The 15508-nt window shown below is 53.2% G+C and overlaps 1 long non-coding RNA gene across 1 annotated transcript; it reads right to left on the reverse strand.

Annotated features, from left to right (window-relative positions):
• Positions 1-1201: 1201 nt before the first annotated feature.
• LOC148758448 (uncharacterized) lies at positions 1202-4368 on the reverse strand. Its single transcript, XR_016020587.1, has 2 exons — positions 3576-4368; positions 1202-2218 (listed from the first exon to the last, which is right to left on the reverse strand). It is a non-coding gene; the product is annotated as an uncharacterized LOC148758448 (long non-coding RNA).
• Between the last annotated feature and the right edge of the window lie 11140 nt (positions 4369-15508).

Consider the following 15508-nt stretch of genomic DNA (forward strand, 5'->3'; position numbering starts at 1 on the left):
TCCCTGTGCCCTCCTCTCCAGCGTTGGGTGCTAGTGTCTGCATCAAGGGACAGATTGTGACAAGTATAATGTGTGACACCCGAGGCTGGCTCAGGGCACTGCAGGTGGAGAGTCGGCCGGGTGTCGGGAGCCCCTGTGGAGGCTTTCTGGGGGACGGTTCCCGCGGCCGACAGCTTCACCCAACTTTTCTGCACATACATGTGTCCTGCGCCCTGCGGGTCAGCCCCAGCCTCATGTTTCCACTTAACCCTGCAGGTCAGACACCCTCCTCGGTGCCAGGTTTAAACTCTTAGCTCCCTGCATGTATTCACAAAATAGAACAGTGGTTTGTGTGATTGAGTTGGGAGTGACTTGTTTTGCACCAGCAGGAACTGGGAGCGAATCTGGCAGCTGGAAGTGCAATGCCCCATGATAGAAATCTAAAATCTCAGCATTGGTTTGAGGGCTGGGGGCAAGCGAATGCAGAGGAGACGTAGCAGAAGGCATACAGGTGGCATCGGACGTGTGAGTGAAAAGCCAAGGAAAGTGCGGGAACAGTAATCAGAGCAAAGGAGACCCTTGCTATTGAGCCGTGGAAATCTCAGCGGAATGGTTGTCTGGAACCATGGAAAGAACAGCAAATGTACAGAGTGGAAGGGTGGGCGCAGCCAAGGAGAATTTTAGGGAGACTGTTGAAAGTGGCCACTGTTTTCTTCTAGTTTAACACCTTAAGTAAGGAAGAAGAAGGGTGAGACTTAGAGGGAATAGTGCAGTTTTCAAGCAGAATTTAGAGGAAATAGAAGAAGGCAGGCCGTGCACCTTCGGTGTCTCCAGAGAACGGCGCAAGGCCACGCTCGGAGACGTTTTCACACCAGCAGGGCTGCTGAGGGCCTCACGCACAGACCCCCCACCTCCCCCCACCCCATCGAGGAGCAGGGCTGCTAAGCAGTTCGGGCGCTTCCTGCTCTGTGCTCAAAGGGAGCCCCCCTCAGAAAAAGATTTATCTTGCCGAGTTTTGTGGGTGTGGACTTGATTGTAAAACGACACAAGGGAAACCCACTATGTTTTTAAGGAAATGGTAAATGGTATAAACTTGGACTGAAATAGTGCAGAAACGGCACAAAATGAAAAGTGTGCGCAGCTGCAATATTTAATATGAGTGAGCAAGTTCAGAAGGGTATTGAGTTACAAGCTCGGGTTATTTCCAATAGAAAAGGAAGGATTTTATTAAAAATAAATTCCTTTATTTTTGTCTTCTTTGTTAGCTGTGTTGGGGTAATCTTAGTGGGTAACACTATGTAATCTTCAGGTGGTTATAATTCGACATCTGTAAGCTTGATTGCGTGCTCACCACCCATGAGCATACACTTGCCCTCCTTTGCCGTGCGTGGAATATAAACCAAAAAGGCGACTCTTGTACACAAGCCTTTACACGGAGAGGAGCTGCACACGAGGGGCCACATACAGAAGCCTCACTGTCACGTGGCCCTGAGCCCGATGCCGAAATGGCTGAGGACAGCCTGGACCCATTTTGCACAGCAGCAGGATGTAAGTAACGTGTGCCCAGAGGACAGGCCGTGGTGTTCTTTGGAACAAAAGGGGCTGTGGCCTTCTTTGACGTTCCCCCCACTGAGACACAGGGTCCCTGATCCTCGTGAAGCCAGGGAGGGCTGTGGTGGTTGCACTAAGCCTACAGGACAAAGGGTGCTGTGACCACTGAAACTAGTCCATAAAAAGTCACCCCGGTTTCCCCTGGCTCACTGGGACACACAGGAGCTCTGCCACCCTGAGGCCGCCATGCCATGAGGAGACCCAAGCAACACAGGGAGGTCCCATCCCCCTGGTCTTCCATCCAGCTGTGACATAGGATGAGTAAAGGATTCTCCAAGTGCAGTCACAAGCCAAGGAGTGAAGGCAGCCACCAGAGGCCGGGAGAGGCAAGGATGGACTGTCCCTTGGGACCTCCAGAGGCGGTGTGGGGAGGAATGATGGTGTGACCGGAAATTCTGAGGGTCAGGCAGGCGCAGTACGGAGAGGAGTGTCCCCCAGGCGCAGGCCACGGGGCATATCCAGGGAAGTGGGCGCCGGGCGGCTCCAGGCGCAGCCAGGGACAACACCGCTGTGTGGACGGGGACTGTGGTGTCAGCTCCTCTGTGGGCTCGAGCAGTGCAGCTGGTTCTCTCTGAGGACCGGCCTGATGTGAACTCACAGCATCTCCTCCAGTTTCTCATCACTGGTTCTGGTGCAGTGACAAATGAGAGGAAGATAAGGACACATGAGCACCAGCAGAAGGAAGAATGCTTCCCGGGTCCCTGCTCTGTGTGACGGCTTCCCGGCCATGGGGCAGAGGACACGTAAGTGCTGGGGGCAGGCGGGTACCTCCTGCTCACGCGGCAGGCAGATGTGCTGGGGGCTTTGATAACCAGGAAACCCCAAAACAGATTGTGGAGGGAAATTGTCCGCAGATGTGTCACGGGGAGAAGAGTCCAACCATTGCCAATAAATTAGTCACAATTACATTTCCCCAGATCAGCCTTATCTTCTCAAGGATAAATTATGGTGTTAGGCATGCAAGCTACATTTTCCAAAGTCTTCAAAGGCAAGGCACCCAGAGCCCTGCGTGTTCTTGGCAAATCTGTGCTTTTCCCTAAAAGTATTCACAAGAGAACTCAGAGCGTTCCAGCGGCTTGCCGTTTGATAGTGGAGTGAGTTATGCAACAGAACGGGAGGGGCAGGGGCGCAGAGCCCAGGGTTTGCCCCCGGGTCACCCTGGGTCCTAGGAGCTCAGCTTCTCCTCGCGCCCAGGCGGGTGCACCCACCTGGTGCTACACAGGCCCCCTGGACCCCTGCAGCTCAGCGTGGTTCTCATCTGGTCTCTGTGTGCCGTCCCCTCGGGGACCTCCAATCCTCATGCGCTAACGTGACACTCATGCGATGCCCCCGACATCATTATGTGAACAGAGATCCTGTTTTTATTAATTTCTACTTTAAATGAGAGGAAACCGAAACACAGAAGAGACCGAGGTCAAACCCCAGCCCTCTCGAGATTTCTGGAATGAAGTTGGGCAAGTTTTCCTCACGCAAGAAAGCTTTATTCTGAGGGGGGTGAGGGCTTTTCAGAGCAGTGACTCCTGATCTAAAATGCATCCATTATCTCAAGGGATTTTTCAGATGGTCTCAACTCCCAAGGCAAAATGCAAAAGAAAACCCAAAGAAAAATTTAAGGAGATATACACACAAGAAATTTCACAAATTCCCTTTGATGCTGCCTTTTGAATAGGTGAACTGAATGTTGGCCCTCACCTTAGAAACTGTGCTGACTGGGTTATGAATAACAGTTAATGTATTGACAAGATAAATGGACAAGAAGTGAGGCCAGGGCACAGAGGACACGGCCCTGAGGTGCTGGGCGCCTGTGCGGTGCCCGGGACTCTGAGCCTCCGGCCGCCTGCGGCCCGATGCCGAGCCCTGTGCAATGCGCTGTACGGTGTCTGTCCAGACACACGCTCAGCGGGAACCTCAGAGTGTGACAGCCTGTTTGGGCCGTCGTGACAAATTGCCACCCCCTGGGCAGCTTATAAACGGCAGACACTTACTGTTCAGAGTCTGGAGGCTGGAAGTCCAAGGTCAGGTGCCGCAGGGCTGGGCTCTGACGAAGGTCGTCTCCAGGCTGCAGACGCCACCTTCGTGCTGTGTCCTCACGTGGTGGGAGGAGCCGGGGAGCCCTGTGGGGTCTGGACTTTCCAGGGCACTGGTGTCCTTGTGGGGCTCCACCCTCACGACCTGCTTCCCCCACAGGCCGGCCTCCAACTCCATCACCTCAGGGCTGGGCTTCACCGTGAGGCTTGGAGGGGGACACACACTCAGGCATACAGTGACCGCCTTCGAAATAAGGGACTTTGCAGGTGTAAATGAGCGAGGGCTCTCAGGGGTGGACCCTGAATCTAGTGCCAGTCGTCCTTGTAAGACACACAAAAGCAGGAGGCGATGTGAGGACGGAGGCAGGAGTTGGGTGAGGACGGGTCGCGGCCACGAAAGTGAGGGCCTGCGGGAAGGAGACACACAGCAGGCCCAGGCGGCGGGTGCATCCTGGGCGGGACAGGGGCCGGTCCTTGCCCCGCTCTGGGGCACATGGCAGAGGCCACCTGAGCCACTCAGCCAGCCACTGAGGATGCAGGGGGATGGGGACAAAGGCGTCTGCTCACTGCCCCTCTCCAGCTCTGGCCCAGCTGCCCTAGGTTGGAGCTGACCCACCCCCTGGCCCCAGGGCGAGAATAGGGGACAACTCAGGAGGCGCGAGCTCCTGGGGGAAAGGGAGCCAGGACGGGAGAGGTGTGGACAGGAGCGGGGCCTGTCAGGAGGCTGAGGGGTCTCAGGCTGGAAGGGGTTCCCTCCAGGTGGTGCCACGCCTGCAGCCCTCCTGCTGGGTGAGGTGAGTTCTGCCAGGGCAGGGGCACTTCCCACTCAGACTGGGACAGGAATTCCTGTCAGTCGCCCCTGCGTGTGCCTCTGCCCTCCGACCCCTGAGTTCTGTGTGTTCTGTGCCTGTCCCAGCACAGCAGAGGGCTCGGCGGACAGGAAGGCAGGGGCCCAGGAACCCTGGTCAGGTCCTGGCCATGGCCACACACCAGAGAGCCCAACGCCCTCCAACAGGAGCTCAGCACGGCTGACCAAGATCTGCATTGCCGTGGGGTCAGGAGCCTGTGCAACCCCACAGGAGGCCCACGGTCAGTGCCAGGCTAGGACTCTCTCCCTCCCCGACGCCAAGAGCCACCCTCGAGGGGTCCTGGGCCTCCCCCAGCCCCAGCCTGCACCTAACTCAGATCCTCCCAAGGCTGTTGGCATCCTTCCCATCCCCTTATCTCCCCGCCACGTGTGTCCCCTCAGTGCCACACACCGGGTACAAAGACAGAATCGACGGTGGCACACAAGCCTCGCCGCACCTACATTTTAGCCGGAATAAAACCCAACTTAGAAATTACTTGAAGGGTCTGGCCCAACACAGGCAGAAGCTATTCCAGCAAGAGCCTGGCTGCCCAGGGAGTGGGAAGAATGAAGACCAGCAAGGACCCATTCAGCTCTAAATTGGACCCGTTTCCACACCTCGCATTCAGTGCGCTTATCTCCCTGCCCTCCCTCCTCTCCAGCCTGCCTGCCCCACACACTGCGGCCTTTGATGGTTTTCAATCACAGGAGCTGGGAACCGTGCCTGTGCAGGCGACGCAGGAAAGCCTGTCCTCCCACCGGTAATGAAACCTGCAGGCCCGCGCCAGGCCTCCCTGGGGTGCCAGGAGGCTGTCCTCTGTGTGACTTTGCTCGGAAGCCCATCGCGCCCTCTCGGTGCCTGGTGAGGACACGGCCACATTCGTGCCCAAGGGGTCACGCAGGACAGACCACACACAGCTCCTCAAAAAGCCTCTGCAACAGGCATTTGGGGAGAGAAAGGGGCTTCTGGGTACTGTGCAGCTGTCAAAGCTGAAAGACTGATCTGTAAACTTAAACACTTAAATACCTTTCATCTTTCATAAAACCCATTAAGGAGCGTTATCTGCTCTTCTCAGACACAAAATAACTGGAAGTGTGTGAGAATGTCATGCTCTTAATGTTTGATTATTTAAATGTTTGTGAGAATCTGGCCACTCCGCAACTTCACCCAGATTTCAGCTCCCTCCCGCCACCAAACTGTTCTGGCCGCTGTCCTCACGGCCATCACTCCATCCACAGAAACTCCAAGGCCACTCTCTGCCCCTCTTTCCTGACATCTTGGCAACCTTTAACTGTCTGGAAACCCACTTTCCTGACTCCAGGATCGTCCCAGCCCTCCGAGGCCTCCTTCTCTGTTTTCTTTGCTTCATCCTCTTCCTGTGGTCCCCCCAGTGTTGGGGTTCCTGCGATTCTGTCCTCAGTCTTCTGGTCTAATCCAATCCCACGCCTGCCCTTGGGGGGGTTTCTTGTACAGCTAAGGCCACAGCGTCTCCTACATGAACGCCCATCTCTAAACATGCCAGTTCCACCCACCCAGCTGCCCATTGCACGTCACCAAAGGATACACCTATTGTCACCTGAAGCTCAGCATCTCTGCAAGACTCACCTGCACCCCAGGAGAGCCACTCCTCTGCCGCTGACCTGGCTGGGCTGCCCTTTCCTCAGAGCCGTCACACACGCTGAGAGCCAGCACATGCTGTCAGCATCTCGGGCCCCGGTCCACCCAGCATCACACTGCTTCCTCAGCTTCCCTCCACCCCCTGCCACCTCTGCCATGGCCTGGGGGCTCCCCCACCCCCAAACTGTGCCACAGGCATCTGCTCACCCACAGCTGCCCGTCCTCCACACACACCGAGGGACACTGGCCAGTGGGGTTCTAGGCAGCCCAGCTTTGCCCCACACACAGCCTGCTCTTTCGGGATGAAACGTAGGGCAGCTGCCCTCCCTGCTGGCCCCTCCCCCTGCTCGTTCTCACGTTGCTTCCTCCAGGAAGCCGTCCAGCGTCCCTATGCCTGGCAGACCTGGGCCATCCCTTCTGTCCACAGCAGCTCGGCCCCCGGGCATGGCCCCTTTTCCTCGTCGGCCCCCAAGCTCTTTGACAGAAGGAACAGCTGGTGTCTGTGTTTGATGCCGCACGGCTGCTCCCCGCTCATCCCTTCACTCATTCATTCACCTGGATGGGCTTCAGCTGCACACAGCTCCTGCCCTGGGCGTGAGAAGGAGCAGTGGGGAGGCAAGGGAGGCCCCCCCTGGAGGTCGCCTACGACAGGCATGTCCAGGGACAAATTCATGCACGAGTTAACCCCAATCACCCCAGCGTTAGCTATGAGATGGACTAGATCTTAACAACATGCTTTTGAGAGGAACAAAAACAGGTGGTACGTAATTTTGATCTCATGGACATTTAACTTAGGAAATGAGTATCGTTTCTGCGCGGGTAACGTGCAGGCAGTGTGCACATAGCACTCGGTTGCACACGCACACACACTGCAGCCATCTGAAACTCCAAGCTGTTGTCCCACCTTTCCCAGTGAGCACAGCCGTCAGCTGACGCTGGCCGAGGGCCGACCCCACGGCAGTGCCCCTGACAAACGCCCATCGGCACCGTCTCTCCCTGTCACAGTGGGAGCTGTCCCCAAGTACCTGAGAACTGCCCTGCCCCTCATCGCCTCGGCCAGGGCAGCTCTGCTCATTAGAGGGCAGTCCAACCCCTTGCCTGGCACCCTCCCCAGTCTCCTGCGTGTCCCCGAGTCGCAGGGAGCCAGGCTGGCCTCACGGCCCCACAGAGCAGGGACCTAGCTGTCCAGGCTGCTGGGTGCCCTCATCTTTAGTGCTTTGGTCTGTCGACAGCTGTGCTGCAGAAGTCTATGTGTGACACACGCACCTGGAGCCTGGGAAGTGGGTGGCACCGCTCGGTGGCTCCACAGAGCCTGGCTTTGGAACGAACGAGCCCCCAGCATGTGGTGGCCCAGCCCCACCAGGCCCTCGCGCTAGGACCCAGCTGGGGGGAACTTCCAGACCAGACCGCCACTCTGGCCATGCAGCCGCCAGCACCGTTCTGCCCCATTGCCTCGTGGCGAAATGAAAATAATAATAATTTCTAAGACTTTCAGATTCCACCCCCAAAGTACTTTTCCAGGAACATACTTTGAAAGAACACCATAGAAAATGTGGTCCCGGTGACACAGAACTTCAGACATCCTCGTGATTTAGGGCACAAGAGCCCTAAGGGGTTTCTGGAAGTATTTTTTTGTTTCTGACATTTCCGAAGAAAAAAACACACCTTGGACTGAGTCTGTACCGTCAGCGTTCACAGCTAAGTGTGAGTTTGCGTGGCTGGTGCTGGTCTTGAGTATAAAGGAAGCGTTTGCCGTTAGGCCTGGCTCTGTGCAGTACCCCCTATCCAGGGGAGTCGGAACTCAACATCGTGTCTAAAATACAAAGCCTTGTAATATTTCTGTAAAGCACAGAACATACAGTATTCTAGAAGAGTCCATGTTGTGAGTGAGTCGCCTCAGTTTTTTGCAGGATGTGAGGTGGATCCAGGATGAAAGTGCAGACTGGAGGTAGGGAGAGCATAGCAACCCAGATTTGCCTCTATGCCTGGAGCACTGACTGAGCACCTACTGTGTGCCTGGCACACAGTAGGCTCAGGGACAGAGGGAGGAGCAGGTGGGGGCTCTGCTCTGTCCTGGGGTCGCTGGTCCACTCAGGGGGGCTGCACAGCCCTGCTGTGGAGGGTGGACATGGGGGCTCAGGGCAGACGCCTCCCCCCAACACGACCCGACTCAGTGACATTCTCTCCGAGGAGAAGAGCTGTGTCTCATACAAGGACAGAATTAAAGCTGCCCTTCCCCCACACTGCAGAGTTCCCAGTCTGCCCCCGAAATGGACCGTGGGCTGCAACATGTAAGAGGAGGAACTGGACCTCAGCCTCCCCGGACACGTGATGGCTTAGCAAACTCAGTTCAAAAAGCCCATCAGCTGGTGGGTTTCGCAGAGCTGCTGATCCAAGCTCCCAGTTGCACCCACAAGCGTTTTGGGGAGGATGCCTTCCCACTGCCCCCTGCTTGCTTGGGAAACAATGCTCATCGTGAAGAACAATACTTAACTCTTTCAGGGAAACAGCGCTGATAAATACACTGTGGGCCACTCGGCTGAGTTACCGCAAACAAAGGAACTGTCCCTGTGTCCAAAAGAATGGATCGGGTCATAAAGCCAGTGGCTCTGCGGGGATGGTGGGCACGCCTCCTCCTCCCGGTCCGGTCACACAGGAAGCATTTAGGTCCGATGGGTCAGCGCGCGCAGCACCGAGAAGCGGCTCTAAGCCCGCTGATGCCCCATCGAAGAGCTGCCAGTGCCTCGTGACAGTTGTACTGTATCTTATGGGTAAGGAGACAGGACGATGGGCTAAATTAATACTTTGCCTTTTTAATCTATTAATCTACCACCTTTGGGACATGATTTTAAATCCACTCCAGAGCCAAGTGACTGAAAATCATTCTGGCCTGACAGCTTTAAAAGATCACAAGTGAAATGTGTTAAGAAGGTCTCAACCCATTGGTACCATGCAAGGATGGCTTCTGGAAGCTTCCCTCACCCTGGTGACGCTTCTACACCCTCCCACGGGGAGCCTCGGAAACAGGCATCACGTGCCAACAAGAAAGCGTTTCCGTCAGACGGGGTTAACGGGAGCAGGACGGCTCTGCCCGCAAGGGCTCTTCGCTGGTGGTTTGCAGGGGGCCCAGGTTTCTTGGGAACATTTGCTTCTTCCCCACCGGGATGAGTCCTGTGTCACACAGGCAGTTGGGGGCATGGGCGGTGATCCAGGCCAGGCATCTGTCACTGCACTGTGACAAAACGGACTTAATCTTGTAAAGCTTACCTTTTGATGACACAGAAGAAAAATGTGTCTGCATTTTTAAAACAGGTGACCGAGCCCTGCTTATCGGGTCCGTCCCTGTGTTCACCAGCCCAGGATGTCCCCATGGCCACAGATGGAGCCCCTCAACGGCTGGGCACTGGTCTCTCCAACCTGCTCCTCCGTTGCGGGATGGGAATTGGTCCCCTCACCACAGATGTCCCCAGCCAGCCCTGGTCAGCACAGGGGGACAACACACAGGTCTCAGCTTCTTGACTAGAAGGAGACCCTCTCAAGTAGCCAGAGGACGCAGTACTAATTTCCAAACCCCATTCTCCCAGGGTCACATGTCCAATACGCACGTTCAGCCATTTGGATGCAAAGCTTTGCCTCCATGACGCGTAGGAGCCTCAAGGAACTGGCTGCGTGTGGGGGAGAAGCAGGAAAAAGCACGAACAGGAGATGGAGTGGGCGTGGGAGCAGGAGGGGAAACCAGGAGAGCTGTGAGGAGTGAGGCTCCTGGGGCTGCCCACACTCTGGGGACAGTGGGGCACCCTGGGGACAGTGGGACACCCTGGGGACAGTGGGGCACCCTGGGGGTGGTGTGGGTGGAAAAGCAGCCTTTGGGCTGCGTGACAAAACAACAGGGCAGTGGTTGGGACCAACTTTAGGGGACCAAGGCATTGAGGGAGCATGGAGCTGTGGACCCTAGTTCAGACCGCTTCTTCCAGACCTGGCAATGAAAGGACGGAAACCAGATGGCAGCTTGGGGACCGCAGGGCTGGGTGAAGGTCGAGGAGGGCTGGCCTGCTGTCAGGTAAGGACAACAGCAAAGAGAGGAAGTGGCACAGAGAGGTAAGGTCGACTTGGGGCCTGGGGACAGGGAACCCCAGCAAGGACTGCTCTGTGCCCGTGCCAAGGCTGGAGCAGCCCACCTGGGAGGCCACCTGTGCAGGGCTCTGCTCCTCTCTGCCCACAGGGCACTGCGGCCTGTGGGGTTGCGGATCTGTGGATAAACACCCCAGCTGGCTCGCCCACTGTGGGCGCCACCGAGGCACATCCCCAGCGAAATGATTCTTCTCCTGTGACCAGGCCTTTGGGGTCACCTCCCAGACAAACTTCCCACCCCCAACCCTTTGCTAGAGCTGCCTTGGGGCAGCCCAATAGAAGAGATTTTCAGACGTGAATGAGGGAATTTGTGAGAACTGTTATCAAAATGCCTCCCAGGAAAAAAACAAAACGACGGTCAGTACTGACAGTGGAGGGACAGTGGGAAAGACATAGGGGGAATTCGGAGGAGGCCCCAGGGGGACAGAGCAGAGTGGGGGTATGGATCTCAGAAAATGCCCCTTTTTAACACTTAAAACAATTATAATGACGATGGAGAGAACACATGAAAAAAATGCTTTTGCAGTAGTCAAGGTTGCCCAAATGTGGTCTTATTAATAAGAAGAAGAAACAAAGTCTGGATTAGACTGAGTTCAGGACACACAGCCCTCTTGTGAAACCTACACACTTTGATTGGAGAGTTTATGTGGATGGACTCCCACAATTGAGTAGCACCCCTTCTCTTTCATCAAGTCGCCCTACACCTTAAAATAGAAACATTGTTTCTCTCTCTCTCTGGATGTATTCCTAATGAGCTTGCTTTTTTTAATTAGAAGATACTCTCTCAGCCTACACGTGGCCCCCCAACTTAATGAGCTCCTCCAGATGTTGAATGGGAAACAAAAAGCACAGAAAAAACAGCTGGACGTTAAATATGACAGCTTATTTTGGAAACCAGTCCACATCCTCACGTTTTCTGTAAGTAACCACTGGTGTGACATTTTCCCTCAAGATGGAGTCAGTCAGTGGCGGGGGCATGTGGCAGGAAATGGGGGCGCTGTCCCTGCGCCTGCTTCCTGGTGGCTGTCCCCGACATGTGTAAGGCCTGCCTGCGTTTCTGGCTCCACTGATGGCTTCGCCCAGATTTCTCACTTTTAGTCACGAACACTGGGCTCCTCCGTCAGGCACAGAGGAAGCTGCCCTGTTGTTTCTTAGAAAACCAGCTCTTTCAGGTGAGTCTCCCTTTGAGGCAAGGAGGGCCGATGTGTGTGGTCACTGCCGTGACCAACCAGCTTGACCTGCTGTGAAGGCCTGGAGTGAGGAGACCTCTGTGCACAGGTCACTCTGGCATCTGCACTGCAACTGTGGCCGCTTCCTAAGGGCGCTCAGTGCCGGTTTGATGAGTGACTGCGTGAGGGCAGGGCCCTCCCCCTCCTGTCCCTCTCAGCTGGAGACCAGCTGGGAGACCACAGTGCACAAGCCCAGCACTTCTAAGGCCATTGTCATTGGTCATGGAGCTGTCTCTACCAGGGGACCGGCTGGTCCGAGAAGACCAGGCGTGATCTTGGGGGGCTGCTAGTCTCAGCTCGGCAGTGCTCCTAGGGCACTGCAGTGAGTGCGTGGGGGGGTCACAACACACAGGCACCTCGGCCAGGAACCCGGGTCACCAGCAAACTCTGTCATTCATGAAATAATGAAAGCAAAACAGGTGACAAAATAAAACTGAAGTATCTTTCCATAGTTTTCATAATTGCATGTTATTAAGTAATATATATAAATAAATATATAAGAAACAAGTAAATATATATCAATATATGTTCAAGTTTGGTTAAGTTCATGATAAATTTACAGTTATAAATGTGCTCATTCATTACAAAAAACATTGAAAAGTAAAATCACCTGTGTGAGTTGACTAGCCCGTAATTTGAATGTTTTGGCTTTCCTACTTCAGTCTTTTTTCTATATATGTACATTTTAATAAAATTCAGTTGATCGTTTGTCTGATTTCATGCCATGTTCCTTTTACTTACTCTTATAAAAAAATTTGTTTGGCCTTCTGCCAATTGTTGTTGGCTTAAAAAATGCCTTTGATGTTTCCTATCTTTTGCTCTCTGAATTATTTTTAGTGTACTTGGTCTTTTCTAGGAATCTGCAGGATATATTTATCCTGCCTTCAAGTCTTCACATGATTACTTGGAGTTTAAAAATTTGTTAGTTCCTATTTTTATTATTAAAGTCAAAAATGAAAGTCATTTTAATCCCTTAGCAACAGATAAAATTTTCGTCTATGTTTACCATCTCCCAGCATCCTAGCTTTTCTTGATGGAACTTGAGAGTTGAGACACACATGGCCCTCCTTTGACGAACCTGTGGCCCCTCTCCTTCCGCCGGTTACCACCCTCCGATGTCTTTCTGCATTTACTCCATGTCACTTCCTAACTCTCTCTTGGCCTGTCCACCCCCTTCTGTCTGCTTCAACTCGGAGTCTTCTATGCATCCTTGTACTGACCCGTTTGTTTTCTAAAACAGGCAACCAAGTGACATGCTGTCTGAGCCTTGTGAACGGAGTGGCATGTGCGTGTCCACGCGATGCTGTCGGCTGTAGTAACAAAAAGCCCTACCCCAACGGGAGGGGACGACAGGGGAAGTAACTGTGAGCAGAGGCGTGTGCTGCCTCTTGCACTAGGACTTAGCCTTGTCAGTGTCACCTCAGGCTGGAACCCTCATGGTCACGGTGGGGCTGCCAGTGTCCCGGTGGGACTGCAGGCTTCCCCCTCATCCTGCCCTCTGGACAGAAAGTGGCTCTGCGTCACAATCAGAAGGGTTAGCCTCCACAAACGTCTCCTGAGGTCTCAGCAGCTGAACTGGGTCAACTGTCATTCAGGCAGAGGATGGAGTCAGTCCTACAGCAGCCAGGGCCCCTGCCAGCTGGCCAAGCAGCCAGCCTCTGAGGGTCATGGCCATATAGGGAGGTACAGGCGGCTACACAAAAAAATCTGTGAAGGGGGAAAACATGCACTGTCCACGACAGCAGTTTTCCGTTGGCTTCCCACGTAAGCAACCAGTTGGCTGGTACAAGACGCTGGAATAAAAGTGTATTTTCCTGCGTCTCTGTGCAGCTGTCCTGCTGTGACATTGGGGGAGGCCTCATTCCTGTTTCCTTTATAAAACAGTAAATTTTGCTGCATTCTGTAATTTAAAAAATCATAAAAGTGCAAGCACTATTTCTGCCTGGAATATTCTAAGCATTTAAAATTTCTGTTTGCAAGAAAAAATAATTTTCTTCAAATTTTATTTCTGATCATGCTTCTCTTTCAGTTGCGCTAGCCTTTTCTACCAGGATATTTACGATAATTAGTCTAGATTCTGTTCACTGCCCTCTGTATCCAACTATATCATCACTTACAAAGAATGAAACAATTGGCTTAACTTATCCTGCACATTAAAAAAGTGCGGTCTTGTTTACTGAAGTCGGCCAGTACCAGAAGTTATATGGAGGAACGGGGGTGCAGCAGTCGTGATGTTTTACCAGGCATCTTTGGGTCTTTTTCCTATGTCACATACATCAGTTCATGTGTCAAGCCGCCACCAAATTTTGTCTTTATATTTTTAAAACCGTAGCTGCACTTTTGACCATGTGAAACATTTTCTTGTTGCAGAAAGCGCTCTATACAGAGCTGCCACTCACTCTCGTCCTCTCACCCAGCCCCACTCATCTGTCATTGGTCCCAGGGTAGCCTTTGTGTGTTTCATTTGGCCAAAGTAAAACGATGTTTCCATTCAAATTTCCCCTTCTCTCTGACACGAAAGGCAACCCACTCCATGTGCAGCGTGCGCCCCTGCGTGTTTCCAGTCACCGCAGATTCCCCAGACGACCCTCGGCCCCTAGGAGGTTGTGCCTGTGACACACAGCCCTGTGACTGCGGCGTCAGTTTATAATCATCCCCAGGATGGGCTGTGTTGGTTTCCTATGTCTGTTGTGACAAAGCATCATAAGCTGGGGGGCTGAAAACACCACAGATCTGTCCTGTCTCATTTCTGGAAAGCAAGGCGGGGACAGGGCCGCGCTCGCTCCAGGCTCCAGGAAATGGTCCTTCCTGCCTCTTCCAGCTTCTGGGGGCCCCAGATGTGCCTGGGCCTCATCCCTCCGTTCTCTGCTTCTGGCCTCACGTGGCCTTGTCCCTGTGCCACTTCTCCCCTTTCTGTCCAATCCGTCTACCTCACTCTTAGAAGGACACCTGTCCTTGGACTTAGAGCTCACCCAGTTACCACAGGACAGACTCCTTGTCACAAGGTCCTGACGGTAATTACATCTGCAAAGTCTCTTCCCACATCAGGTCCACTCACAGGTTCTGGGGGTGAGGACATGGGCGGTGGTCTGGAGGCCACCCTCCAACTCTCTGTCCTTAGTGGTTTTCAGGGTCTTATCACAACAAGTGAAGCCTCGTTGCACGTGGCACTTCACACGTGTGCACAGGAAGCCTCAGTGCAACTTCTAGCCGTGTTCAGAGGTGACGGTACCTGCCTGTGTCCTTTTGCTAGGTACAGCCCAATCCCCTCCACGTGGTGACATATCTCTTAGTGCAAGTGACACTGAATATCTACCCATGTGTTTAAAAGCAATTTGCATGTGTTTTCAATGAAATGTCTTTCCTTGACATTTGCCCATTTTTTCCATTGAGTGTTTTGGTCTCTTTTGGTTCCTTGTTTACCGCATTTTATAAATTAGGGGTTTTAGCCCTTTCGCTAGGGTAAGAGCTGTTAATATTTTCCCTACTTTGCCATTGCTTTTGATCACAGTGGTTTGGGGGGAGTTTAGGGGGCCGTCCAAACATTTATATATTGTTGATTTTATTCAGTTTTCTTTATTAAAAATTATATCTTTACTTGTGTCATAAATTAGAAGATTTTCACTACTCAGGTTAAAAAAATGTGTCTGCGTGTTCTTCTAGTATGGTCGTGGTCTCATCTTTATTGTTTTTAGATGCATCTCTGACCTGTTTGAAATGTATTCTGTTCTTTGAAGAGATATGGGTCCAATTCTGTCTTTTAAAATACCTATTCATTTCCCTGACGTCATTTATTTTTGCCTTGATGATATGAGATGCCACATTTAGCATGAAAGCCACGTTCCCTGAGTCTGTTTCTTCCTCCTCTGTCCCCCTGATCCATTTGTCCAGCCACATCCTAGACCCTTCTCGTGAGAGAGACTTTACGACATGGTGTCAAGCCTGGTAGGCCTGGCGCCCCCCTGCCCCCCGGCTCATCTTTTATAGGCATTTTCTGATATTCTTACACACTTCCTTGTCCGTAGAAACTTTAGATCAAAGGCAGAGCTGTGACAAGTCCCTGCCG

The sequence above is a fragment of the Rhinolophus sinicus genome, chromosome 3 (assembly GCF_057876585.1).
Source record: "Rhinolophus sinicus isolate RSI-liver-muscle chromosome 3, RSI-T2T, whole genome shotgun sequence".
NCBI lineage: Eukaryota > Metazoa > Chordata > Mammalia > Chiroptera > Rhinolophidae > Rhinolophus > Rhinolophus sinicus.